The sequence below is a fragment of the Lineus longissimus genome, chromosome 1, assembly GCF_910592395.1.
Source record: "Lineus longissimus chromosome 1, tnLinLong1.2, whole genome shotgun sequence".
NCBI lineage: Eukaryota > Metazoa > Nemertea > Pilidiophora > Heteronemertea > Lineidae > Lineus > Lineus longissimus.
In genome coordinates, this window is record NC_088308.1 from 12,455,997 (window position 1) to 12,483,082 (window position 27,086).

General features: G+C 35.0%; 1 long non-coding RNA gene across 2 annotated transcripts; it reads left to right on the plus strand.

Annotated features, from left to right (window-relative positions):
• Positions 1-23,451: 23,451 nt before the first annotated feature.
• Positions 23,452-25,888, plus strand: LOC135492309 (uncharacterized). 2 transcript variants are annotated; one of them, XR_010448128.1, is made up of 4 exons: positions 23,452-23,681; positions 24,033-24,108; positions 24,316-24,386; positions 24,607-25,888. It is a non-coding gene; the product is annotated as an uncharacterized LOC135492309 (long non-coding RNA). The 2 variants fall into 2 exon arrangements; XR_010448089.1 differs by having other exon boundaries at positions 24,316-25,888.
• The last annotated feature ends 1,198 nt before the right edge of the window (positions 25,889-27,086 follow it).

The window sequence follows — 27,086 nt, forward strand, 5'->3', positions numbered from 1 at the left end:
CTGGTAAGGACGGACTTGTGCGTGTAGTTACCTTGAAAACCGCTGGTGGGCTACTTAAGCGCCCTGTGGTGAAGTTGGCGCTGCTGTTGCCAGCTGAGAATTAGATGATGTGATATTGAATGTAACTGATCTAGTCATTCAAGCCTGGGGGCATGAGTAGTATAAAAGTGACAGATTTAACTCAAGCTCAAATCCCAGTCAAAATCTCCAAGTCAAATCCCAGTCAACACGTTTCAAAAGAGTCTCAGTCAAATCCTAGTCTAAATAGTTTCCAGTCATTTCTCAGTCAAGTCACTAAATCATCCAAATTGTCCAAATCGTTCAAATTTTTGAAAATTTCAAAATTTTCAAAATTTCAAAATTTCAAAAATTTTAAAATTTTAAAATTTACAAAAATGACAAAACCTATATTTAACTAAAATTATTTTCTTGTAAATAAAATGAACTTTCCGTCAAACGAAGAACTTGAATCAAGAGTCACAGAGTCAACAGATTATCTAAAATTTAAAGATCTTCCAGTGAACACATGGTATAGAATTAACTCATTCAGAAATATAAGTACAAAGATAGGCGAATCAACACTGCTTGAACTTGTTGACTCAGAATCGAAAGAAGTCACCGTGTGGGCGACGAGTGTCATCAAACAAAAGATAAATCGTGATCACAATTATATAAGATTCACAGGAGTCAAGGAGACCAAACAGGGTAAAAAGTTTTATGGATTTAATCTTTTAGAATAATGACAAAACCTATATCTAAAGAAAATAAAAACATCATAAATGAACAAAACTGTGAAAGCTCTCATTGGTGTACTATGCTTGTCAATGACTGGAAATGTCATTTTGACAGGAATTAATTTTGTACCTAGAAATACTCTCGCTCCGCTTGTGAATGTCACAGACTTTCCAATGAATTACACTTGTCTAATGGAGCACAAAAGAAAGTTGATTAAAAATCACATGTATGGACATGTTTGTTATAATCCATGGCTCGATGTTTCTATAATAGACTTAAGATATTACAAAGATGGAGTTGTAAATCTTGACACAGTCACGATTGATGTAATTTTATAAGCTTTTAAGCTTATAAATTTACTCACCCCACACTACTTTTGTCTGACTCGCTTTACAGCCCAAACTGATTATCTCAGATGAAAGTCATGTCATTTCGGATTCTAGGATGAGTTCAAATTCACTCGCAGAAATAGTGCCATTATCCATGAATCTGGAAAGTAAATTATCGACACTCCGTAAGCATGCTTTTTTCTTAATTAAAATATCTAAATGTTTTTTCTCCTTTTTCCTTAATTTAGGAACTACAATTTTTCCAACCAATCCTAGGAGTGTACAGATGGCAGAAATTGGAATACTGATGACATTTCCAATCACAGTCGCAGCTCCAATTGATGCGACTGTGACACTGGTAATATACATACCAATTTCACAACCGTGTAAGATTTGACTAGCTTTTTTATAATTTTTATGTAACTTTTTTCTTTTTTCAATATTAAGCTCTAATTCAGTAATTTTTTCTTTAATTTTTTCAAGTCTAAATTGTTCAGCATCATCCATTTATTCTAACCGTAAATCAATTGAAACTGGAGTTAAAAATTCAATGGGGTCATCATTCTGATCTTTGACCTGTAGTTCAATACTAGTATGATCGTGCTTTGCGATCTTTACTTTTTGAAGGGAGGTATATTCATGAATATCTCCATAATATTTACCCTTGGGAACAAATGACGTAATAAGATCACTGCGCTTGGAGTTTACTAAATTTTTATGTGTATCAACAATACTACAAGAAATTCTATACTCATGATAGGGTAGAAGTTTACAAGGTTTATTACCAGTAATTTCTGAGCTTATGAAGGTAATCTCTGTATTAGTCATTCCTAATATCTCACCTAGTTCTTTATGGAGAATGACTCCAAATGGTGGCTCAACTTTAATTTTTATTTTGCCTTCACTGGGTAAATAAGTTAGGTCAAAGGAGTCAGCATGTCCTTTTTCATTCAACGCTTCATTTACTGCTTTATTATAAGTAGCTGGCGTATAAAATCCATCAGGAATAACAATTATATCCTGTGCTGTATATTCCTCATTGACCACAGTCGCTAATCGTAAATAGTGATTATTCAATTTCCTTGAAAAATTATAGTAAGTCATAGGAATAATAGCCTTTTCAACCTGTACAGTTTCATACGACTGAATACTAACTGGAAGTAGAATCCTTAATACATCATGGAATCTAACGTTCATTTATTTTAGAAGAAATTTTATGTGCTTTTTGTTTAATGCTTCCTATATTGGATGATAATACTTGAACAATAACTAAAATAGTGACAGCGATCATAATAATCAAATGCTCTGCTAAAAATCCTACAACACCAGCAGCTGCTTTTAAGATAGTAGACACAATGGAACCTAAAATTCCAGGCAAAGCTACTAAAGCTTTTTTACCTAAAGAAAGCAGCCAATTTTTAAATTTGATCAGACCATCATGAATTTTACCAGGAATTCCTGGCTTACTCGGACCATCAGGTTTACTAGGTCTATCAGGTTTTCCAGGTGGTTTACTTGATTTTTTTGGTTTAAATATTGCAGCCACAGTTCCTCCAATCGCAGAAATAGTTAAAATAACTGCTGAAATAATACTTGCGATCGTAAGTCCTTTCTCTTTAAATAATTCTCTTAATTTTTCACCTAAAGTCATATCTTCTCTAAAAAATAAGCTCTTTATTTTTGCTACTTGAGATCTATAAATTTCTTTATAGGATTCAACACTATTTTTATACATCCTATCATTATGCTCAAATTGATTTTTCCAAAATGTTATGTCTTCTCTATCACCTTGTTGTTTTGCATTATCAAGTCCTTTTTGAGACTCTTTCATTTTTTTATCATAATGTTCTACTTGTATTTTTAAGGCTGCTTCTCTTGTTCTTGCTATAGCCATCTGATCTCTTGCTTTTTTAATCTGATTGACAGAATATTCATTACCTGCTTTTTCCCTAGCTTCATGAATAGCTTCATCAACGAATTCTTTCATTTTTTGCATATCCTTTTCATATGATTTAGCAGAATACCAAGATTCAAGAGAGTCATCAGTGTTACTTTCTAATTTATTAATGAGTACTTCTAACTCTTCTTTTCTTTCAGGTGAAATGTTAGCATCAACATGAGTTTCTATTATATCATCTGATTCTTGCACTACATTTGACTTGGTTTTAAATGTAGACATTTCAATATTTTCCGCTGCACTAGATCCTGCTCCATCTTCGTATTTCAATTGTCTTCTAGCTGTTTTTTCTTCAACATTTTCAAGTATTGGAGTTTCTCCCACATTAATTTTCGTAAAAAATGTCATAAGTTCACTTATTCCTGTTAGAGAATTGACTGAATAAGGATTTCTATTATTTTTTTGTGTTAGCCTAATTCTCTCCCCGCTTGATTTGTGAAAAAATATTTCATCGTTTTCATTCATTGTCAGTCTGTTACGAAATAGTTCCATTGTCTTCCCCTTCTTAAAAATTAAGTGACTTTTATCCATAAAATATCTTGTAAAATCATCCTTTGCATCAATGATTCTCATTTTCTCCATTAAATCATTGTCAACGGGTTGTGGAACATCTCCAGTCAATTCATTCATAATATTATCATTATCCGCTGCTTGTTGATCATAATTTTCATTCATGTCATCTGTAGCATCTTCTTCATAGGCTGGATTTTCAATTTCCATGACATTCTCCATTTATTTTAAATAAATTTTGACAAAACAGCTGATCCAATAACATTTCCTGCAATATAGGCTTGTTCATAATTTTTTTGACTCTGACTAGGTTTATAATAGTGAGTTAAATTTGGCTTAGGATGGATGCTGTCATAATAGCGAATAGAATCTTTCATGTCTAACATGTCTGATTGTGCTTGATGTTTTTTCTGTCGTTGTTCTGCAAGGAAATCAAGATGTTTAATTCTATTGTGCGACCATGTTGCTGACTCCTTTTGTAATTTTTCGCTTGCTAAATCGTGTCTTTTACGCTCTTCTGCAGCATTCTGAGCATCAAATGCGTGGAACATGGCATTCCCCCCAACGAAAGCAGTCGCATTAGCTACTGCTCCAAAAATTGTAGTTAAAATCATGCCAGCCATTTATTTTATAAAAATTTTGTTCAATATGTCAATATGCCATTTTTGGCACATTGATTTTTTTTAAAAAAATTTTGTTGAACAGGGCTAGCAAATTGCTAGCCCTGAGTAGCCCTGTTTAATTAGTGATGTTCTTCGGCAATCCTTGCTTTTCCAGATAACCTTTTGTAATAATAGCTAGTGACACAGCACCAGTTAGCTTCAATGCTTCCATCAAGTCAGGTTTACTAGGATCACCAATATTTGACTTGAGTAGCTTTTTAGCAGCCATTCCATAGCCAACAACAAGTGCTGCTAAAACTGCAGAATGGTAAATTGTGTTTCCAATATTTTTTGTGTCGATCATTGTGCTCATTTATTTATAGTAAAATTTTTTTTTAAATTTATAAGATCATATTTTCAGATTTTTGTTTAGCTTTAAGTTTTTTAACATCATTATGTAATTTTTCTTCACTAGGATCAATAGGTGATGAATTTTTGGAATAGAACCAAACAAAACCTGCTAAAGTGATTCCACTTATCAATATTAAAGGATAGTACTCGCTACGCTCGCAGAAGTAGTTTGTAGATTGTGTGATGTCTTGTTGAACAGGCTTCTTCTTTCCTTTATTCAACTGGCCTAATTTTCTACCCCATTCAACTCTCTTAGGATTCTTTGGCTTTTCTGTTGTTGTAATTTCAGTTGTTGTGTTATCTTTTTCTCCGTTCATACCTGTTTATTTTATGAAAAAATATTAGCGACTATTAAAGTTATTATTAAAGTCATTATTAGCGACTATTAAAGAGGTTGAATAGCGCCTCCAGAAGCAAGCAACAGCGCCACCCGTAGCAGAAATAAGAACTGCTTAGTGACGTCATGGTTTCCATATACGGCATCTCATTTGCATATTTTTACAACCTTATTTACTACGAGTTATAAATATGCCAGTAGCACGTGGATCATGCCGGGCGGCGCTGTCAGGTGTTTCCACTATGGGTTACATAATCGGCTACAAAGAGGCCAGTGTTCTAGTAAATGAAGTTAGCAATGATAGCGAAAGAATGTTAGTGTATGTTACGCAGTCAATAGCGATAGTAGTGAGTTGGAGAGAGGAGAAAATGGAAAATGGAGAGAATAGTAGTATGGATTTCGAGTCCCAAGAAGAAACTTTGCAAAGTTTTCATCAAACTGATAATCATATTCCTTCCTTCTCTGTCTCCAACAATTAAAAGTTGCTGCAGTCAACCTGTTGATGCGTTTATCCGCGAGCGAATCGACGAGACAAGCATTTTTCAAGCATCCGAATGGTACCTTACAGATCCGCAAGGGGCGCGTTACCGAAAATGTTGCAAAAATCAATAACGTGATCGTAAATACTGTCATATTTTTCAAAATGAGAGTATGTAAATGATACGCAGACGGTAAACCAATGAAAGGCCAGTATCTATTGAACCTTACAAGTGATTTGGGGGCCTTGAAACTCCTTATATTTATCAATGAAACCTTATTCCTGCCTAAGGTTTTGACCGGGCCGTCCAAAACTCCCCATTTTTTGGCGGGCCATTCCCTTTAAAGTCATTATTAGCGACTATTAAAGTCATTATTAAAGTCATTATTAGCGACTATTAAAGTTATTATTAAAGTCATTATTAGCGACTATTAAAGTCTGATGATTTTTTGTGTGATGATAGTTGATTTTTTGTGTGATGATAGAAAAAATAGTTGATTTTAAATGTGGTGATGATATTTTAATAAAAATTAGGTTGTCATAAATAAAATGAAGACAGATGTTAGATTTGACAACTTTGAAGACATATATGAAAAAGTTGTTGAAGCATTAGAAAATGACGCAAGACACTATCAATATGACATGTCACTTGTTTCATACAATCGTTATTATTTGCGAGAGCAGCTTAAAATAGCTGGAAAATATGTCAATTTATATTGTAATCATTGGATTTGTCAAGATTGTTATTCAACAGATTGTACTATACTAGAGAATGAAGTCGTTTGTAATGATTGTGGCACTGTAGACAATGCTTTTGATTCATACTCTCATACTTCACCAGATTTGTGGACAAATTCTATTCAAAAAACGTATATGTGTGGATCACACTATGGCATGGAAAAAACTCATAAGTATGTGATATCTAAATTTTCAAAATTTAAAGAACACTATAAAGACGAACTATTGTTCAAGAGAGTGGACAATCATTTAATTGCCAAGGATGTGAAAAGGTTAGAAGACCTGTTTGAACAGAATAAGGATAAACTAAACAGAAAGTCCTTCTTTTTTAACAAACATATATTACGAAAATTAAATGAACACTATCTTTTAGCACCAGCAAGTATAAGCGCAGCGACGAGAAAAGAATTGAAAAAATTGGACGCAAAAGCGGCTGCATCAGCGAGTGTATTAACATCTTCTTTAGAAAAGGTGTATGAAGATTTTAAAAAATTAAATTGGCCATAATCTTAGATTTTATAAAGTTAGTGAGGACTCTATAAAATTTAGGAATCCTCGCATGTGTCCTCTGCTTCATGCGTCATTGCAGTTTCAGCCGTATTGACTACAATTGTACCTGCAGCTAAAAGTGTTGGGTTCATATATTGACCCAGTTGTTTTTTTATTTCATGGTTTACTATGATATTGTCATTTAATTTTTCATGTAATTTTTTTTGATCCAAATTTGGAAATACCATTTTTACTGCTTGAGTATAACCAAATAGTAAATTAGGACTAAATCATCAGCAATCTGAGTATTATATTTGATGTTATATTCATTATGTAATTTTTCAATATTTTTTTGTGAAGCTTTTTTAATCGTAGCCTCAGATGATTTTATTCCTAGTTTATTGAGTAATCCTGATTGATCGTGTGAAAGTAATTCACTTCGCATGTCATCCACAGAATCAAGAATATCCTCTTCCACATTCACGTTGTTCATACCTGTTTATTTATTAAAATTTTTTTTACTTAAGAAAGTAATCAAAAGGCATCTTTCTGCGCAGTATAAGCTTCTTTCCTGCATCAATCTGCATCAGAACTGTGTCTTTTTCGCTTTGTGGAATACATCGATTTTCTTTGAAAATTTGATCCATAGATAATTGATCATTCATTGTATGAATCACCATGTGTTTACAATTTTCTCTAAAATCTTTTACAACTGCATTATATTTTTGTGTCAAAAGCCACACAGAAATTCCATAATGTCTTCCTGAGAAAGCTAGTTCAGTCAATTTTGTACACTTATTCTTTGATTCCCACAAATTAGCACAATCATCAATGATAAATAATGTTTGATGATCTTGACTTTTTAAATTTTCAATCGCATCTTCTAAGCATATATTTAAATCTGTAAGTACTAATTTTGGAGGATAAATGTGTATATTTTTATCTTGTGTAATCCATGCTCTATCTTGGTAAGTTTTATTCATGTCAATGGTTGGACAAAATATCACAATGTCATCAAATTTTTTACGAAATTCTTTTTCAAGTAAGTCAAGTATAAAGTAGGTCTTGCCACAATCAGTCATTCCGACAATTAACATATTGAACGGTGGATCACAATAAAATTCATTGTTCATACCTGTTTATTTTTAACATTTTGAAGAAGCAAAAGAATTTAAGATGTCATCAAATTTGATGACAAAAATTCAATATACTCGCTAAGCTTAAGCTCGTAAGCAACTCGGTTGTCAAATTTGACAACTGAGAGAAAGTTATTTATCAAATTTGAAGAATATTCTCGGTCTTCAAATTTGAAGATCGAGACATGCTAAATATTTTTGTGGTTAGTGTACAATGCCCTTTACTTGTTTATTCTCAAGTCCTACTAATCCATCAGCTACAATATAGACTAGCATGTCATATTCTGTTTCAGTACTTCTGGTAAGTTCAAGTTGTAAACCATGTTTAATATTGCTCATGGCAGTTCCAGATCCATGTAAATAGTTGTCCTCTGTACTTCTCAGATCAATCCACAGAGCATATTTATGATTTTCATAGAATTTTTCGACATCCATCATGCAGTCTTCAGTTTGCTTAAGATCTTCTGACATATAAAGTCGTTTGACTTCATCAAATTGATTATAGGCTTTCATTCCTGACTTGAATATACAGTGAGAAATTCCTTCTGAAGTAATGGTCACATTAGTGATGTCTGGATTTTGAAAACTTGTATTTTCGGCATCATACTCAGCGTAATTTTTCTGGAAAAATATCAAGATTCCTTTTGTTGATGCACGATTGACATCTACATTGATATTCATGCGTTTATTCTTTCCAATTGAATCTGTCCTCAAAAGATGCACGTCTTCATATCTAAATCTAGTATCAGCATATATTGCTTCGATTTCCTCACTAAGTTCTGTGGAAAAGACTGTTTCATACTCAAGTTGAATATCTTTCACAGCATACGTTTTTGATGTTGCAGTTCCTGTCACAACATATTTTGCATCATTGAATTTGATATTATATTCAATGGATTCTAAAATAGCTGATGGGTAAAAAGGTAGATGATCATCAAATATTTCTGACTCAATAGGAATACAATATCTGTCACCAAATGCTGTTTTAATAGCATCTTTTCGTTGCTCCTTGTCAATACCTTGCTGAACACGATTTTTCCTCTGCTTGTCTGTCAACCAAAAGTCCTTGAACGTATTATAGATGTAAGATTTGTCCACTTCACTCATTGTTTTTCCACCCAATTTAGTAGTAATTCTTTCTACAATATTTCGACCTACATTAGCCACAAATCCAGCTGCTGCAGCATTGGCTGCATTACTTGCTTTTGATGAGGTAGACAACTTAAATGTAAGTTTCAAACTTTTAGGAACAATCACTTGTCCTTTTTCAAGCTGAGGAATTTTCACATAAAGTGTTTCTCCAGGATTCACAGAATTAGGATTGTGAGTAATGACTTCATAATTTCTTTTAGCTTTGAGCCCCTTGGCTATTTTGTTTGATCTATAAGGATCAAGATATTTACCAAATGATGTGTCCATTTATTTATAGTAAAATTTTTTTAAAAAAAAATCAATGTGCCATTTTTGGCATATTGAACAAGAAGAAAATTTTTATAGACAATTAATTTTAATTAAAATAAATGAGTAATTTATATTCTAACTTTGATCAAATTCAAGACATTCAAGACAAGTTCAATGCAGACATCCTCAAGGTTAAAGATAGATTTAATTTGTGGGATTATGAGATTGACAAAGTACTAGTTGAAATTAAAGAAGAGATCCTCAAGGTTAAAAACAGTTCGTGGGGTGCAGACGTTATAACAGCGAGTAAAGTCAATACTAAAGTGGATCAACTTGAGATATCAGTGAATGACTCCTTCATCAAATTAGAAACATGGTGGGCTATCGTTGGAACTTATTTAGACTATATGTTCACCCGTAGAAGATGGAAAAATGTACCCAAGGAGCTGAAAGAACTTCCTTCATTGCAAATTGAGTAAGATGTTTATAGTGTGATTTTACATTATAAATATCTTACTTCTTTCTCAACCGTGATTCAATAATATTTTCTTTATCAAGTCCTTCTTTGTGTTTAATTGTTGACTCAATTTTAGCTTCTTTATCTGCTTTCTCAACCTCAGAAGAATCAGCTTCTTCATCAATTGTAGCTAGCACTTGCTGCAAAGCATCAAGTCTAACTCTTTCGTCATTATTTAAGATAGCATGAACACCTTCAATATTTTTGATAGTGTAAGTTCTATTGCTCCAAATCTGTTTGTAACCCTTTGTAAATATAGGTCTCTTCAATTTTTTTCTAACTAATTCTCCAATGTTAAACTTGTGTACAACAGGCATAGATTTTTCTACATTTAATTCAACTAATTCAGTAGCATGAAGGTTAGCTTCATTTGGACTATAGTCTAAAATGCCAGAATGAGGTCTTTCATTGTATGCACTAATGTAATCTTGCAAATGATCAACCCATTTGACTGTATTTTTCTCTGTGAAATCTTTGAAGACCATTTCTTTAATAGTTCTAGATAGTCTATCAATTAAGCCTAATGCATGATGATCACCAATATCCACTGTACCATGTCTAATGTTTAATTCTTTGAATAAATCTTGTAGTGGTTTGTTTAAAAATTCATTGCCTGAATCTGTAATAATAAGTGTAATACTTCCAGTATCATTATAAATTTTTTCAAAGCCATTTTTCACTTCAAACTTTGTCTTATTTTTTAATGCTTCAGCATAAGCTTTTCTAGTGAAAGTATCAATAGCAAGTAAAATCCATTTATACCCTTTATTTTGTCTTGAATAATTACTCATGTCCAAAAGATCCATGAACCAAAGAGCATTTTCACGATAAGCTATAATGTGACCTTGGATATTATTGGACTGCTTTTTGTGAAGCTGATAGCTTTTCTGAGATTTTACAAATTGATCAATGTCATCAAATTTTATACTAGGATCCTTCTTTTTCATAATTTTATAAAATTTTAAAGCAGAAGGATATTTGTAACTTGCATATGCTTCTTGCACACTCATATTTATTTTAAAGAATAGTTTGAACTAAAAGACCTATAACAATTAACCCCATTGTAAAAGGTAAATGACTCGCTTCGCTGACGCTTGTTTCACTACTCGCTTCGCTTGTTTCACTAGTTTGTTTATTCATCAAATTTGATGAATTAGTTTGTGGTTGTTCGCTCATCAAATTTGATGAGCGACGCGGCTGCGCTCGCTTTTTTCTGACACTGATATGTGAATTTATGCCAAAAGTTGTATTTTCTGTAGCGGTTAACAGAGAGTTATTATATCCTTCAATTGTACCAATATGTAATCGCATATGACTTGGAACAAGTTGTAATCCTAATCCAACGGCAAAATCTAGTCGTGAACCTGCTTTTTCTAAAGCATATGCATACGCTTGTTTTGAGTGAATGAGTACGCTCGCTGACTGAAATGTTTTGATGGAATCGACTAACGTTTGACCTTGAATAGCATCTTCCACTAAAATTCCAAATTGTTTCTGTGTGTCCAATGAATCAAGAATATCCTGACGAATCATGGTTTGTGAACCTAGAATACAATAAACATACGTTCGAATCGATTCATTGATTCTACTCATGCCCGCTTTAGTCAATCCTTGACTGTCTAAGGTGATAAAATTTGTCCAATCGTCTGAGTAAATGAATGATAAATTATCAATATAAAGTCTATGATGGTCTGCATAGACATATCCTTTTTTATCTGCATTAAATGGAAACTTACTAGGATCATTCAAATAATAGTTACCATTGTCCATGACGATGTCTAATGCTTGTATTTTACCCTTGTGAAAATAGTTGAAGTCAACAGAGCCAAATTCAAGTTTCAAATTTTCATAGGCTTGTTTATTGTAAGGATTTTTTGATGGATTAAAGTCAGGATTTCCTGGTAAAGGAATTTTTAGCTGGTGTAATATCTTTCTGATGGTAAAATAGACATGGAATCTAAAAATACTTTGTACTAAAGGATCAGCATGATTAATATGATTATGCCAGCTTACACCTGAACCTGATGTTGCGCAATATAGTGCAAATTTAAATTGGTTTTTCCAGTTATCCATGGTTGAATTTTTAATATAATCTTGGACTTGAGAATAAGTTGAAAATTTTCGTGGATTCACTTTATTTGGGAAAATATCAATTGTATTGAAATAAAAACTTTGATTTGGTGTTACATGAATTTTTTGATGGATGAAAGGATCTTTGGTTAAAGAATTATTCTTGTAAGTGACAGGATAGTTTACATTAGGACTCTGTTTTAAATAGTTTGGAAAGTCCATTTATTTTCATTTTTATTTCTTTATTTTTTATTTTTTTTAATCAGGGCTACCAAATTGGTAGCCCTGTTGCCATTAACAGGGCTAGCATTTTGCTAGCCCTGTTTTATTTTTTAAATCCAAGAGCTTTAGTTGAGATTCCATCTTCCAATATTGTACGTTTATCATCATTCGCATTCAACGCACATTTAGTCACTTGTTCAGTGTAAATTTGATGATTTCTTGACCTAAACACATTCATCCTTTTTTCGATTGGAATTTTATCAAGAAGTACAGACTTGTAGTCTTCAATTGTGATTTCATTTTTGACGACGTTCTTCTTGACACCTTTACATTTTTTAACTTCATCATCTTTATCAGTTGTATAGGCATATAATTTAGAACGTAAAGCGATAAATTCAGTGATGACATGACCAGCTTCTTCGTCTTTAAACTTTCCAATGACTTTCTTGTTTGTTTCATCAAACAATGCATGGTCTTTTGGAAAATTTGAAAAGTCAAATAATTCAGCATCTTGTTTCATATCCTTATAAATATCAGGTGTTTCTATATGATAAACTAATGAGTCAGTATCAGTGTACAACAGTTGTGCTTTGTCACCATACTTTTTCATCATATGATTATAATGGAAATCATACATGTGTATTTTTGACAGGTCTAGAATCGCTTGACCCATAAATATTGGTTTATTGAGACAAACTTCTACTTTTTGAGATTCAACCATGACAAGATCTTCACTGAAAATTTTGTGATCTTTATAGTTGTTCGAATTGACTAATTTTCGAAGCTGAGGGACATTTGTAGTCAATTTTATATTTTTTCTATCTCTGACTGATTCCATTGTCTTTCCAAAGCATGAATTGTTCATCAATTTGAAGAAGTCCTTTTCAAAGTCATTTTTCGCTTTGGCACGTTGACTTGTGTTCAAGTCAATGTACTCTTTCAAAAAGTATGATTCTGTGTAGGAAATTCCTCTATGAATCTTAGTCAATTTTAAACCTTGACTCAAATAGAACTTCAAGGCCTTGTGATGCACAATATATTTTTTCTTGTCTTGTAAATTAGGAATCAACTTATCATTCAAATGTTCAGGTGCTAATGGATAGGCATTATGTAGGTCATGTAATTCTTGAGGATATTCTAAGTCAACTTCAAGTGTGCATGGAATGCTTTGCCACTTTAATAATTCTGATTGAGTCATCCATTTAAAGTTAGAATGTGGTAATTTTTCACTCATGGATAATCCATACAAATTATTCGCATCGAGATAAGAAATATAACTTGTAGGTTGACTAGGATCGTGGTCTTTCAAATAGGGATTATTTGCTTTTCATATCTGTGACTTGCTTGACAGATTCCTCCTCTAATGCCACATTCAAAGAAGTTGTAATGGTCTACATCTGTTAAAAGTTCAATTTTAACGTCAGTCTTTTTCAACATGGCTTGCCAAGACAATCCTGAGGCCGAATAAGCCCAGACTGGATCTAAATTATAAATGTCCATGCATGTCTGCCTGAAATTTTCTAAAATGTCTGCTAAAAGTAGAACATCAGTTCTCAAATAAATTTCATGGTAATCTCTAAATGTTTTGCATCCAAATTTTTCCCATACATTCTTTGCATGAGAATAGTCTTCTTGTGAAATTTTTGTAGCATTAAACTCTGAGTCAAATGCTTCAATGGGAGGTAATTGTTGACTCTGAAATTTTTCATAAGAATCTACCCATTCATAAGGATAGACTCCTTTTCTTGTCACAAGGTCAAAGGCATCGCCTTTGAAAAATTTTGACAGATTCTTTTTCTCTGTGTTAGGTAAATTATTTGCAAGATTTGCTAGAGATGACTGCATGAGTCTATATGAGTCAAGAAATCTGATCGATAGAGTCTTATGCTCGTCAACCTGTAACGTCTTGCTGAATGAAATATAGTTTTCACTATTTTTCGCGATGACATTCAGTCTACCTTTCAAATTTTTCACAAACAGATGAGCATCATAACCTGAAAGATTATGAAAATAAACAGGTATGAAATCAGGTGCTTGTAATTTAAGGTTACAATTATTACAGGCTGCTCCTCTGTATTTTCCATTAAAATGGTTGTGATCACGAACTTTATAATTTTTTTCTGTAAACTCCTTGTCACAGCCATAACATTTTTCAGCTGTCTTGTGCTTAACCTGTTGTACTTGTGTTAAGGCTAACATAGCTTTAGGTTTACTAAAATGATTGTCATGAATGTTATAGACAGCTTTTTCAATCTCTTCACAGAATCTTTCTGCAATATCTTCATTAGGATCGTTGACACTATATTCTACTAAGAGATTTTCAGCCTTGATTTGATTCTTGTCAAAACAAGTATAGAAGCTGAATGAGTTAGGAATATGTTCTTGAATTTGAACAGTCTTTTCACCTAATTGTTTGTTAATAGTTTTCAAAGATGATTCAAAGTCAGCGACGATAAAGACAGGATGTTTTTGTTCCATTTTTTTCTGATTGAATTGTAGGATTTTTTCATGATCCTTAGGCATGCTAACTCTGACACATTCAAACTGCTTACAGTTCTCAAAATGTTGATTGTATCTTTTATTTAGAAGTTCGCTTGTCGATGCTGAAATAACTTTCATACATCTGAAGCATACTTTGACCTGCCCATCGTGTTTTGAATGAGATGTAGATACAAGCCTAGAAAAGTTCTTGATCCAAGCATAGTGGTAATTTGCATCATCTTTGACATTTTCAACCTTTTCACCTTCTGAAAAATCGTTCTCATCTTTGTAATGTAAAAGATTAATATACTTGTCTTCTGCTAGAATTCTCTCAGATAGTCTAACTGGGGAAATCGGGTAATCTGTAGTTTCATTTCCAAAGCATACTTTCTGTCTAGGGATAAATGTAAATACATTGACACCTAAGTCAGGATTATTCTTCTCAAATTTCTCAACATCTTTTATTTTTACTGGGTATTCTAAATCTTTAAACATGTCATCAAATTCAGATTTGTTGTAATTTGACACTCGTTCTGTGTTCTTTGGAATATTTAATAATGCAGCTTCAACTGAGTATCTGAAGCATTTTTGATCAGAATTTTGCACATTAATCACTGCTCTTTTATTTTGAATCTTATCTGGTAAAGGAATATAGCTTGATCCTGAAAGTGGTGTGTAATTGACTGTGTGTAATTCAATCTTGATGACTTCTAAAAATTTCCAACCAGAACCTTCCTGAACTAAATTTTCCAGTTCTTTAAGGAAGTCTTCGATGAGAGTGTTATAATTAAGTTCTTGACCTACATAAAGGATGTGTCTAGAACGAAGTTGAAACTCTTTAACGTCATTCTTCCTTTGCATTAGAATATGTAGAATGATTGAAATTTTTAATCCTTCTTTATTTTCAGCTTTAATTTTATCTTGTAAAACTGACTTAATTTTATTGAGATAGTTTTCAATGTCAATATGAGGCAAACCTTCCATTTGAAAATGATTAACATATCCTCTGAAAGCGGAGTTGAATGTTTTGAACTCTCTTAACTCCACATGTTTTTCAATCAACTCCTGGATGACTCTCTTTGTCATGGAACTTTTAACATTGATGTCAAGTTCCTTCGCCTGTTTGAAAAGATCTGATTTTAATAGTCTTTTCACTGGTTCTTTGGTCAAGAGTTCTTTCAATTTCTCAATATTGAGATTCTGAAAATTTTTATGGCCAAGATCCTTGACTTTTTCTAAAAGAGGTTTTCTGATTGAAATTTTTGGCTTCACAGGTTTAGGTTTAATGTCAACCAAATTTTCCTGTGAAATTTTTTCTTCAATGATATTTTCTAGCTGTCCTTTTTTGAATTTTCTAGGATTTATACCTAGTCTTTGAGCTAGAACTCTTTTTTCAATTTGTGACAAATCAGAAACTGGCTTGTCAATTTTCACTTCGATGTCGTTGAATCCATTCGGAATTTGTTGAAGTTTTTCTAGTAACTTTTCTCTACTAAGACTTCCATAATTCTTCACTTTGTTTCTGTAGGCGAGAATTTTAATCTCGTCACTCGATAATCCCTCAGCTGGAAAAGCCAGGCCTGTTGGAACATTTGTACTCGTATTTGACGATGTAGACATGTCTTTATTTATAGAAAAATATTTTTTATTTTTCGTTCTCTCCATTTATATTATGGAAAAGTTTGTTATTAGATATAAGCATGGGGGGATTCCCCTTTTTTTTAGTTTCAGTTTCAATAAGTCATTTTATAATCAAGTTTTTGATTATAAGATTCCAAATAGAGACATGTATACATAGTCAAATACAAATAAAAACTATATTACAAAATTCAAGGCTCTTGGTCACTTTTCAAATTTCCCAATATTGAGAAGTTAAAAGAACTCTAGTGAAATTTAAAATTCTAGTTAATCCTCACTTGAGCGAAAATCTAGAACTTAGGGCTCACCACGCCCATGAGAATTTGTGAAAATCATCATGAGGTGGTCATATTTATTATAGGAAAAGTTTTTTAAAATTCATCTTCTAAAAATTCTGATGCTAGTGACACATTTTGATAGTATAGTTCATAGTCAATTTTCTTTCCCTTTGTCCTGTTTTCTTCTTTTGAAACAGGTCTCAAGTTACGCCAGTTCCAGCATAGCATAAGTTCTTCTTCAACAGTATGGTCAAAATGTGACTTAGGTAAAATGTGATCAATATGCCAATAATCACCATAGTTTTCCCATGTCATATTTTCATCAAATTGATATTCAATCCACTTGTACAGACCATCTAGAAGACAACCAATAACATCTTCAAGTTTAGATTTTTCCTGTTTTTCATGAAGACATTTGGATAATATTGATGAAAGATAACTTGATTTTTTAAAAGATTCGTCGGTTGACCTTTTGTCAGTGTTATAGTTTGTGTCATATTTGTTTGTACATGGTTTACATTTATAACTTCTACCATATTTACATTTTTTATCTTTTTTAAAATCATCCAGTAATTTCTCTTGAGAACAATTTTTACACTCTCTAACAAGGGACTCCATTTACAAGAAAATAATTTGTATTAAATATCAGATGAGTATAAAATTAGTCCAAAAGATTAAATCCATAAAACTTTTTACCCTGTTTGGTCTCCTTGACTCCTGTGAATCTTATATAATTGTGATCACGATTTATCTTTTGTTTGATGACACTCGTCGCCCACACTGTGACTTCTTTCGATTCTGAGTCTTCAAGCTCAAGAAGTGTTGATTCGCCTATCTTTGTACTTATATTTCTGAATGAGTTAATTCTATACCATGTGTTCACTGGAAGATCTTTAAATTTTAGATAATCTGTTGACTCTGTGACTCTTGATTCAAGTTCTTCGTTTGACGGAAAGTTCATTTTATTTACAAGAAAATAATTTTAGTTAAATATAGGTTTTGTCATTTTTGTAAATTTTAAAATTTTAAAATTTTTGAAATTTTGAAATTTTTGAAATTTTTGAAATTTTCAAAAATTTGAACGATTTGGACAATTTGGATGATTTAGTGACTTGACTGAGAAATGACTGGAAACTATTTAGACTAGGATTTGACTGAGACTCTTTTGAAACGTGTTGACTGGGATTTGACTTGGAGATTTTGACTGGGATTTGAGCTTGAGTTAAATCTGTCACTTTTATACTACTGGCATGTTCGCTAAATTGTGAATTGACTGACTCTAGTTAGAAAAGTAGTTAAGCTTATAGTGAATGGCTAGTGAATTGTTACCTTGATTCTTAATGTGTATAGGAATGAAACTGAATTCTTTTGCTGGATTTGGGTGTAACCCGTTTGTGTATATGTTAGTTAGTTGGGTTTAGAATTTGTTAGTCTAGTTCCAGCTGTGCCATAGTGTAGAATTTTTTTTTGTGCAGTTGCAATATATATGATTTTATCTTGAAGAATATACAGTCCTCTTATGTGAACCATCGTTAGTTATCAACTATTTCGAAAACGAGCCCATTCAGGTTGGGACCAGATGTCTGTTTTTGTGGAATTCAACCGGGTAGTTTTTGCTCTAACGACATGTTTACAGATCGGGGTCGGTTTTTGTGCTAATATGGCTAATTAAGACAAAGATTGATTAATTCTCTAACTTTATTAATTTATTCGTAAAATATACATTTTTTCCTACAAAATGATATACTGTTGGGGGTCATAAGTTGCAGAATAAATATTTGGACATTCAAGTTGAGAAATCTGGTTGTGGCCTTTGACTATGTTAATTCCCTTGTGTGGATTTTTTGATTTCTTGTAATTAGCACTTTTTGCCTCTAATCCCTGTGCGTAAAGGCTATTGTCATTGATTGTGAGTGACAAGCCAATAAATGGCATTGTGCACGGTTTACACCGTATGGTCTGTCATCTTGAAGGGTTAACACTCACAGCTTTCATATATGACGTTGACTTTGAGGTTTCGATTTTATGTAACATAGTATCAATTGCATAGGACTTGAGTTTATCTCTTGTCAATGTTTAGCGGTGTAAAAGAACGAAGTCACAAAAAAGTGCGGTCATTATGGACATCCTCATTCACGGTGAACTAATTCTGATTGATTGGCAGACACAAATAGGTGGTCAATAGTTTGAAACATACACCTGTGTTGAACAGCTAGGCTGATGCAATGGTCAGGACAGGGTGATTCACACCTGCCTTGAGCATGATTTTCTGATGCAAGGTTCATGATTCTGATGAAATGGCTACACCTGACTCATGTCTTGACCCACAAATATGCAGATTGCTGATGCTAGGTGCTGAAATAGGAAAACCCCTTCTATATTGAGCCAATCCTGATGCAATATTTGCGATTTGTGTGAAATCAAGCTTCAGGATGATGCAAAAACTAGCATTTTCTGATGCAAGACAGAGTCAAAATCTGTATAAAATGCGAAGATCCAAGAGATCTGGTATGGGCGGTTATTACCGCAAATAAAGACAAACCAAAGCAAAGACACTTGTGTAGCATATCAAGGACACGTAGATTGATACTCCCATGTGTGCCACATCAAAGACATCTGGACCATACACCACGTCAAAGATAACGATGCGAAGTCAACAGGCGGCGCCACTGTAGATTGCTGGCGGCCGTATGCCTGTTGACATTGTTGTTATTCGCCACCTCTCTCCCCATTATTCCAATAACTTGTTGAAGGAGGTTGACACAGTTTTCTAACTTATCTCTATCCATGGTTATGATATACTAGTATGATTGATGATGCTGAAAAGAAAGGGGATCTCAAAATACGACAGTCTACTACGAATAGATGCAATAGTGACATAACAACACATGTGCATTTTCCCGCTAGTCGCTTATACTTATCAACAAAAACCTATAGTTGTCGAAATCGTTTTTACTTTTCCCAAGACGGTGGCGCCGCCTGTTGACTTCGCATCGTTATCTTTGACGTGGTGTATGGTCCAGATGTCTTTGATGTGGCACACATAGGAGTATCAATCTACGTGTCCTTGATATGCTACACAAGTGTCTTTGCTATGGTTTGTCTTTATTTGCGGTAATAACCGCCCATAATCTGGCAGAACTGACAGAACTATCTTCTCAAGAGCACACCTAGAGAACTGACCGAACTAGCTTCTCAGGCACACATCTCAAAGAAGAACTTACAGAACTATCTTCTTGAGCACGCCTAGAGAACTTACAGAGCTATCGTCTTGAGCACACATAAGCTTACAGAGCATCTTCTCAATCACTTACCAAGTACACTTACTGAATTGGAACCTAAGCCATACGAATCACTCACTGAAGCAAGAGAAACGAGCAACAGGCTCAGCTACCATCACTTAAACAACTTCAGAGCTAACTAAGAAACTCTACAACTGCCTTTTACTCAGAACTCAACGTGAAATATAGGACCTCCACATGAGCCTCCGACCAAGTTCTTATTCGAAATAAAGCTCACAACAAAAATGTAAATCAAATCCTGGTTGGTCATTGAGTGCTGCATGACTGTGTGTTTCATTAGGCTGAAGTTACATAGACCTCACGTTTCATCGACTCACGACTCATTTGTCACTTGTCATTCGTGAGCTGATGAATGGACATTGGAAAACCTATTGACCTGTTCTCATTGAAGTGAATTTTGTAAGTTCTGCCCGCATTCGTCGCCTCACGTCATTTCATGTCATTTCACGCGTGAGGCGATGAATGGACATGTTCATTCTTTGTGAAATGAGCTGGCAAAGAAAGTGGACGTCCATGTGCATTTGTAGTGATATCGCCTTCGAAACTGTGAGTATAGCTACTTTTCGGCATTTTCATTAGTTTACACATTAATACAATAGATAATTTCGATTGGAAATGAGAAACAAAAAATGCAAAAATGCAGCACTTTTATGTACCACATTGTTCTCATCCGTCGCCTCCGCTTTCGTTTTCTATTCTCCATCAGGAGCAGCATGGCTGCCATCTCTTCTTCTTCTGAGTCCATGTGCGTCGCCGAGAAAATCCAAGTGACAAATGAACAAGCGAAAAATGATCTGTATGTAAACCGCCGCGGTCACTCGTGACAAATGAGGAGTGACACGTGACAATGAGCCGTGAGTCGATGAAAAATGTGGCGTGAGTAGCTCATTCCTATGTAACATCAGCCTTAGACGGACGCCGAGCAACCCCTGAAACCCTCTGGTAGGATTCACTCCTCTCTCTGCCCAACGAGAGGTCTCCCACTTGATCTTAGTACCGGAATCAGGAGCAGAAACCCCCTTGTCACCGCTTCAGGACAGAGGCAGCCAGATATCGCTACAGGAACTGGTTAACATTGACTTAGTCCTGCGAGATGCTTGTTTACTACCTGTCAGACACAAGACGGATTGCTTGATTGCTGGAATTCAGGTATGGTCTAGTGTTGGAGATCTTGGAACAGGCACTTTATCTATCGCTGAGCTATAAGTCGCAGTTCCACCTATCATAAAACCCCGTGTTTTTCAAGACCCGTGTCTTCGCCGTGTGTCAAAAAACCCGCGGCGCACTTACACCTATCAGTTGTGTTCGATAATGGTTAATAGCCCCGGCGACAGGTGCGCTGTAGGTAGGGAGCTCTCCTGTGTTTCTTTCCCGTCGGAAGGGGCGCAATACCGAGGCAACTACACCGCGCCATCTGTCGCCGGATCTTAGAACTTGCAATTGCCGTGTCTATTCAGATTCCAGCGTCCGTCTAAATTAGCCCCCGATTTGCCCCATCGAGCTCGATGGGGCTAATAGACACGGGGATTTGACACACGGGTCTATTTAGACACGGCAATTCATAGGTGTAAGCGCAAAAGACACGGGAATTTGATAGGTGGAAGTACGACTATAGTAGTATTATCGTACATCTGTAATAATTATTCACAATGTGATCTTATTTCTGTTCCTGAAAAGTTGTTTTCAGTGTATTTTCTCCTTGAAATCGATCACTTCAGGTACTATTACTGTTCATACCTAGCTAAATTAGTGTCTAGTTTCGTCTCTGATGACATTTATTTCGTAAAAATCGCTGTTTTTTTCTAAAAAGGTGTTTTTGTGGTCATTTTGGCTGTTTATTTCGAGGGTACGGTAGGAGGTCATCGTTCACTCGATAACTCTTTTTAAAATGAAATAAAAGCGTTTTAAGATACATGATATGAATTGATATTAATATTCGTTAAGTGGGATTGTCGGTGGACGTTCATTGTTGAACAGTTGTGCTGGAATTACGAAAATATATCGATATCGTTGAGAGTTCATTCATTAGGGGCCTGCTCTCAATTTTCCTTACAAAGCCTCTAGCACTGGGCAATTGCCACCATCTTGAAAAGCAGTGTCGCGGATGGCTATCGCATCGCCACTACGCATGAGAACACGATGGCTGCCCTGCGCTGCATTGATAGTTCGTAATAAATTCACATAAAAACACACCAGAAGATCTCCAATTTTATTTACAAAGATCATATTTAGTTATTTATTGATAAAACAAGCCATTTTACCACAGCAGGTGACACATATTAGGCCTGAATAAGACTTTAGAATTTGAAGTGGTGGTGACGATGCCGATATCCAAGATGGCGGAATTATACCAGTGGTCAAATCTCATCTATTTTGGGTAATTGCATCATTATTTCTTTTTGTGATTGGTGATTTGTAAAATTGAGAATGATTGAAAAATCAGTATTTTTTCACCCAAAGGCATGAGTGAACATTTGATAAGTTTATTGTGATTTAATTAAGTACATTTCCGAGAATAATTAGTGAAAGTTTCAGTAGGTGTCGATTTTTGTAAAGTAGTGTATAGGCGATGGATTGGCTCAGCCATGTGCTCGTCGTGTCACTGTCAGCGGGGCGCAAGCCGTCATGGGGGATGTACACTACAATGCACGTGATTGATGGTTCAACATTTACTCTCGTTGACAGTGTATTATTGAAATACTAGCATTGTACCCGTAGCCCAGGCAGGTTCAAATGGGCTATACCTTGAATAGATTGAATTGCAATGAAAATCTAATGTCGGCCTCCAAATGGCTCGAACCAATTGCACTATCAGTCACTACTATAACTTTTAAATGCGTGCTCCTCCTACATGTAGCAAGGTCTCGGGCAAGGCACTTACTCGACAGGCAAGCTAGAAGTTCAGCACCGTGAGCAGCTCCTTGATAAGGCCATGCCAAGTTCGGAGTGCCTCTTCAGATACATCAAGTATTGAAAGCTGTGGTGAGCACATAAACAGACCATCGTAACCTTCATTTGAAAATCCCTTCATAATCAAGGGCTAGCTCTGGCTAACACAGCACCCATAGACAATAGCCCACCAATTTGATCCCAGCTCCTTACTGCGGGAAAACCCAAGTCAAGCAACCAAAAGTACCAAAAATACATTTTTGTTTACATTTGAACAGGACACATACGTTTGTTTACAATTTCTTTCCCCGCGAAATCTCGAAGATCAGGTGACCTGCAATCGTGGATTGAAAATAACATTAACCTTGGTTCAGCAGGTCAACAGGTACAGGCTGTTCCAATCATCCCCCTACAGCCAGCTGTTCAACAGGTAGTGTTACTCACCCCACAGGGAGTGCAGGTAATTGATTAATCCCCTGCATAACTAAACAGCAATGGCTTGGCTTCTGTGAGTGGTAAGAAGAATTGACAGTGTCCGATTAAAAATCCCTCATTTCTGCTCCGCTGAAGTAAATTTCCGAAAATAAACATAACGTTGCATCAGGATAACATATCACCTGCAAACGTGCAAAATTTCGAGACGAAACACTACCCCCAAATGGCACTTTATCGAGCCGCCTTATAGTATTATGATATAGATTTGATTGTGATGATGGTGTATTGTACTAGGCCTTGCATGCTCCCAACGTGTGGCATATTTCACATTGATACTACCAGTATCAATTACAAAAAAATAGATTGTGAGTAACAATAGGCCTACAATCAATGCTACATGTCATGAGGGTGGGAACGGGGAAGGGGGGGGGGGGGTAACTGTCTCGACGTCCCGTTAGGAGAAAAGGCTTATCCCGTTTCCCAATACGCAATTTTAGCCGAATCGTGACGCAAAACACGGCTTGTCTCGAATCCCGCTAAAATAAGGGTGTTTATCCCGAATCCCGACAGTTATTTTCGGCCCATCCCAGTGTCCCGAAAATACCCGTTCTCCCCCTCATACATAGTAGACCATATTGTCACATTGATGTTTTCTTTCATTACAGTTAGACTTCGAGATCTACATTTTCGACAAAGGCCTGGTGTAATATTACGTACTTGATGAAGGTAATATTAATTTCTTCAAATTTGAAGCATGACGTTAATGGGGTACCAGCACAACTTCATTGACTGCTACGTGGCGCTGGTGGTAACTAAGGTATTGCATCGCTCATATCACTTGAAAAAAACATTTACCCTAGTTACGACCAAAGCTGCTTAGCAGAGGGCGATACCTCATCAGGAGCGCCACAATCATATCATTGGTGTGAAAGCATTTGTATGAAGTTTTTCAGTTCTCAATGTGTTCAAAACCTTAATTGTGAAATTGTGCACTTCGAATTCAAATTTACGTCACTACGTTAGTTTGACATCCATTGATGTCACGGTAATTTCACTGTTATGCTGTGCTGCTTTCAGGTTTAATGACACGAATGAGTACAAGTACATTGCATTTTTCGACGAAGGCCTTCTGTAATTTCATACGCTTCTTACGGTTAGTATTGATTCATAATTTCTAGTAAAAAAGTTAATTTTGAAAGTGAAAAATATGTTACAATACAATAGACCTGCAAATACCATATACGCAAGTTTTGAACAAATATCACACATATTCCCCAGTTGACTTGTGATGATATTGATAATGGTGGTGGTGGTGTTATCATGTACATGGCTTCTAACGTAGTAAATGTTTTCTTTTCAGCAACATTCAATAGATTTATTTACTGTATTATCATTTCGACCAAGGCGAATTCGACACTTCAATTACACAAGGTTAGTAACTTTTGTTCACAAAATCCAAATGGAGGCAAATACAGAACAATCAAACTTAGTCATTCCAGTCAGTTACTGAAGCACAGTGAAAACTGTCGGGAGCAGTGCAACTGATGGCATGTCAAACTTCCAGTGACTGTCCCTGTCCATATATTTCAAGACAGTACAAATCTTGTAATAATTTTGTTTCTGCAATGTACGTTATTATGTATCATTTCAGCACAATCAAACTTAGTCATTCCAGTCAGTTACTGAAGCACAGCGAAAACTGTCTGAATTAGTGCTGCTGATGGCATGTAATTACTCTACTACCACTACCAGTGACAGTCAATGTCCATATATTTTCAAGTGTGCGAAATTAGTACTCGTCTACTTCTTAGTGTTATTTGAATGCAATGTATGTTATAAAAATATTTTTTCAACACTATATCAACATTCTCATTCCTGTCAGTTTCTGAAAATCAGCTAAAGCAATCGCTACCAATGCAGCTGATAACAGCAATTCTTTTTGTTCCCAATGCCCATCCATGACAATATATTTCACGCATGTGACAATCATGTAATCATCCTGTTTTTTGTGTTCTATTCATGCAATAAATAAATTCAGTATTTTCAAATCATTGGTGCTACAAAACTATTCTCATTATAGATTATTCATATTTTTATAAAATGCTGTCATGTCAAATTTTGTGTCCTATAAATCATTATGAAGTCGGCATTTTATATACAACTTTTGTACTCCTCCTAAATAAACATACAAATCTTGTTTTATGTAAACTTTGTATATGTGACCCGTCACAGCAAAACCAGGCGCATGTCGCTCTGAGCTTGGCAGGTTGAGACGGACTGTTTGTTCATTTATCTATTGTCTGCCTTTTGTAAAATATGAGCACATCAATTTCTTCCATTATCTCCTGGTGTCATTTAGGCTCATCTTCTGTGCGACATGTACCTGGTTTTGCTGTGACGGGTCACATATTCTATAGATATACAACACTCTAATGTCACAATGCCTCTCTCACTCGCTTTTATATAGCAAGATGTATGAATAAACATGACACACCAACTATGTACAAAATTGCTAACAAACTGCACCATTTGTCAGTACACCACATGAAATACAGAGATATGTCTTAATTCTAATCTTTCATTAGCGACACCATTTCTTACCCGAGTGCCTCCTTCATTCATACATCTTGTACTTTAACTCAAGATACCCATCTTTGAATATTTTTAGTATACCAAGTACTACAATGTCAATGTATTGAAGTCATGTTCTTGTAGTGTTATTGGCTTTCTATTATCTTGTCAAAATACCGCTTGGTTCTCGCAAAATCTCAATAAAAACAAATGCTATTGCATGTATTGCATATTCTAACAGCTATCCACTGTATCGATTTATCCATCATCTGTACTATTTGTCACAAAAATGTTATATTATGTAAATCATATTTCATTACATAATGCACACTGCCAATTACTGCTGAACCATTCATATGTCATTTAAATAAATAATTTTCAACTTTTTAAAACCGTCTTATAGTACTGTTCTTGTCACTTAGCTGAACCAATTGCACTATAGCATGAAATTTTCAGAAATGCCCCAGGGACTGAAAAGTGCTGTTTTAACAGAGAGGTGTCCTAAACTGAGAAGTCGAGTTGAATGGAAACAACCAATTTGGAACCAAAAACTACTGTCCTTATTAAAGAGGTTGTCCTCAATAGAAAGGTGTCCACAAAAAGTAGGTCCACTGTATATGAAAGTACAAACCCTGGTACATGTAGTGACATCATCTACTCCTCGATGTGGACACCTGCAAATGCAGCGACAATGTCACATCAGTTATTTAATTCATCATCCTTTGTGCAGATGGCACCACTCATCAAGCATGTTGGTGACGAATAGTGTCGCAGCATTTCGTCACTGAGCTTACACGAAAATTCAGCCATAAGTGTAACACTGTAGGGTTGTTTCCAACCAAAACATGTTCGAAATGTGTCAAGCATTCGGAACACCCAAAGACTGATTAGAGAATTCAAAATTGAATGGAACAACCAATTTGGGACCAAAACTAGTGTCCTTATTGGAAAGGTTGTCTTTAATAGAGAGGTGTCTACTAACGGAGGTTCCACTGTATATAATGTAGGAACCCTGGTTGTGACATTGTCCACTCCTCCAGCTGCACACCACCAAATCCACAACAATGTCACACCAGTTATTTAGTTCATCATGCTTAGGGTCATTGTACTTTCATCTTATGTAAAATGTAACTTTTTACACGGTTTCAATAAACGATTTGTAATTTGTAATTTGTAAATTATAAATTTCACTAATAATTTGACGCCGCCAATTCCACTGGTCTTCGAAATACGTAAGCTACACTGTTGACGACTATGACACTCCTCACAAACCACATTGTGAATCAGACGCCGATAGGCTTGTTATTATAATATCGTACATCCGTACAATTGTAGGTCTGCTGGTATCTTATGTCATTGCCCTTGGCCTTCCATAATCATTTTTATATAATGACATCAGGACCTTGTGGATGCGAAAGCCTCCTGGGACCCACATGTATGACAAGACATTTGCAATCTCCTCAAACAACTCGCCCAAGAACAATACTTCCGAAGTGGGTGAATAATCTTTTTTGCCATCCTCTAACCGTCCAAGAATGTTTAAGACCAAAACCCACAAGA